The following is a 2,732-nucleotide window of genomic DNA, read 5'->3' as shown; positions in this document are numbered from 1 at the left end:
AAATAAATAAATAAATAAATAAATAGAGTAATAAATATGTACAACCATATATACATATATACAGGTGCTGTGGGGAAGGGAAGGAGGTAAGACGGGGGGATGGAGAGGGGGACGAGGGGAGAGGAAAGAAGGGGCTCAGTCTGGGAAGGCCTCCTGGAGGAGGTGAGCTCTCAGCAGGGCCTTGAAGGGAGGAAGAGAGCTAGCTTGGCGGATGGGCAGAGGGAGGGCATTCCAGGCCCGGGGGATGACGTGGGCCGGGGGTCGACGGCGGGACAGGCGAGAGCGAGGTACAGTGAGGAGATTAGTGGTGGAGGAGCGGAGGGTGCGGGCTGGGCAGTAGAAGGAGAGAAGGGAGGTGAGGTAGGAGGGGGCGAGGTGATGGAGAGCCTTGAAGCCCAGGGTGAGGAGTTTCTGCTTGATGCGCAGATTGATCGGTAGCTATTGGAGGTTTTTGAGGTGGGGAGTAATATGTCCAGAGCGTTTCTGGACAAAGATAATCCGGGCAGCAGCATGAAGTATGGATTGAAGTGGAGAGAGACACGAGGATGGGAGATCAGAGAGAAGGCTAGTGCAGTAGTCCAGACGGGATAGGATGTGAGCTTGAATGAGCAGGGTAGCAGTTTGGATGGAGAGGAAAGGGCGGATCTTGGCAATGTTGCGGAGCTGAGACCGGCAGGTTTTGGTGACGGCTTGGATGTGAGGGGTGAATGAGAGAGCGGAGTCGAGGATGACACCGAGGTTGCGGGCTTGTGAGACGGGAAGGATGGTAGTGCCGTCAACAGAGATGGGAAAGTTAGGGAGAGGACAAGGTTTGGGAGGGAAGACAAGGAGCTCAGTCTTCGACATGTTGAGCTTTAGGTGGCGGGCGGACATCCAGATGGAGATGTCCTGAAGGCAGGAGGAGATGCGAGCCTGGAGGGAGGGGGAGAGAGCAGGGGCAGAGATGTAGATCTCTGATGTCACTTCTCTGGGCCTCAGTTCCCTCATCTGTAAAATAGGGATGAAGATTGTGAGCCCCCCATGGGACAACCTGATCACCTTGTAACCTCCCCAGCGCTTAGAACAGTAAGCGCTTAATAAATGCTATCATTATTATTATTATTATTATCTGTCTTGTCTTATGCCATCGAGTCGTTTCCGACCCATAGCGACACCAAGGACACATCTCTCCCAGAACGCCCCGCTCTCCATCTGTCATCGTTCTGGTAGTGGACCGACAGACTTTTCTTGGGAAAAATCCGGAAAGGGTTTACCATCACCTCCTTCCACACAGTAAACTTGAGTCTCTGGCTCCGACTCTTTCCTGGGTTGCTGCTGCCCAGTGTGGGGTAGTTTTGACTTGTAGCAGATTGCCTTCGACTCACTAGCCACTGACCAAGCTAGGAATGGAACGGGTAGGCCTCTACTTCACTCTCCCTCTCGTAGCAGAGACCAGTAGAGGACTGGAAACTCTCCAGGTGCAACCCTGAGAGGGGAGTATATATCTGTATATAGCCATAATTTATTCATTTAATCTATTCAGTTATTTATTTATATTTATGTCCATCTCCCTTTCTAGACCCTGAGCAAATTGTGGGCAGGAATGTGTCTGTTTGTTGTTATACTGTACTCTCCCAAGTGCTCAGTCCTGTGCTTTGCACACAGTAAGTGCTCAATAAATACAAGTGAATGAATGAATGAATGTGCCAAGCTCTGTAGTAAATGCCGCAGTGGATTCAAGATAATCACATCCCACGTGGAGCTCACAGTCTAAGTAATAATAATAACTGTGGTATTTTTAAGCACTTACTATGTGCCAGACACTGTGCTAAGCACTGAGGTGGATACAAACTAATCGGGTTGGACACAGTCCCTGACCTACATGGGGCTCACAGTCTTACTCCCCATTTTACGGATGATGGAACTGAGGCACAGAGAAGAGAAGTGACTTGCCCGGGGTCACTAAGCTATGCTGCTTCTCCAGTTCCTTGGGGTTTCAGAAATACCCCCTGCAGGATGCCTCTAGACAATAATAATAATAATAATTATTATTATTATAATTGTGGTATTTGTTAAATGCTTACTATGTGCCAGGCACTGTACTACAGCTCTTTTAGAATTTGTCTAGTAGGTTTTCCTGCTTTGGCTGGGAAGCCCTTCCTTTAGAGAAGCAGCGTGGCTCAGTGGAAAAGAGCCCGGGCTTTGGAGTCAGAGGTCATGGGTTTGAATCCCGGCTCCGCCACATGTCTGCTGTGTGACCTTAGGCAAGTCACTTCATTTCTCTGAGCCTCAGTTACCTCATCTGGAAAATGGGGATTAAGACTGTGAGCCCCACGTGGGATGACTTAATCACCTTGTATCCCCCCCAGCGCTTAGAACAGTGCTCTGCAATCAATCAATCAATCAATCGTATTTATTGAGCGCTTACTATGTGCAGAGCACTGTACTAAGCGCTTGGGAAGTACAAATTGGCATCACATAGAGACAGTCCCTACCCAACAGTGGGCTCACAGTCTAAAAGGGGGAGACAGAGAACAGAACCAAACATACCAACAAAATAAGTCTGCAAATAGTAAGCGCTTAACAAATGCCATCATTATTATTATTACTAAGTGCTGGAGTAGATAAAAGGCAATCGGGTTGGACACAGCCCCTGTCCCATACGGGGCTCACAGTCTTACACCCCATTGTACAGATGAGGGAACTGAGGCACAGAGAAGAGAAGGGACTTGCCCAGGGTTCCGCGGCAGACA

The 2,732-nt window shown here is 49.0% G+C and overlaps 2 non-coding genes across 2 annotated transcripts; one reads left to right on the top strand and one right to left on the bottom strand.

Annotated features, from left to right (window-relative positions):
- Positions 1–1,337: 1,337 nt before the first annotated feature.
- LOC119926438 lies at positions 1,338–1,475 on the bottom strand. The gene has a single exon (XR_005450314.1). It is a non-coding gene; the product is annotated as a small nucleolar RNA SNORA7 (small nucleolar RNA).
- A 601-nt stretch (positions 1,476–2,076) lies between these two features.
- On the top strand, positions 2,077–2,138 carry LOC119925945. The gene has a single exon (XR_005449867.1). It is a non-coding gene; the product is annotated as a U7 small nuclear RNA (small nuclear RNA).
- Positions 2,139–2,732: the final 594 nt, after the last annotated feature.

Source organism: Tachyglossus aculeatus, chromosome 3 (assembly GCF_015852505.1).
Source record: "Tachyglossus aculeatus isolate mTacAcu1 chromosome 3, mTacAcu1.pri, whole genome shotgun sequence".
In the NCBI taxonomy this organism is placed as follows: domain Eukaryota; kingdom Metazoa; phylum Chordata; class Mammalia; order Monotremata; family Tachyglossidae; genus Tachyglossus; species Tachyglossus aculeatus.
This window is presented reverse-complemented; position numbering and strand designations above follow the sequence as displayed.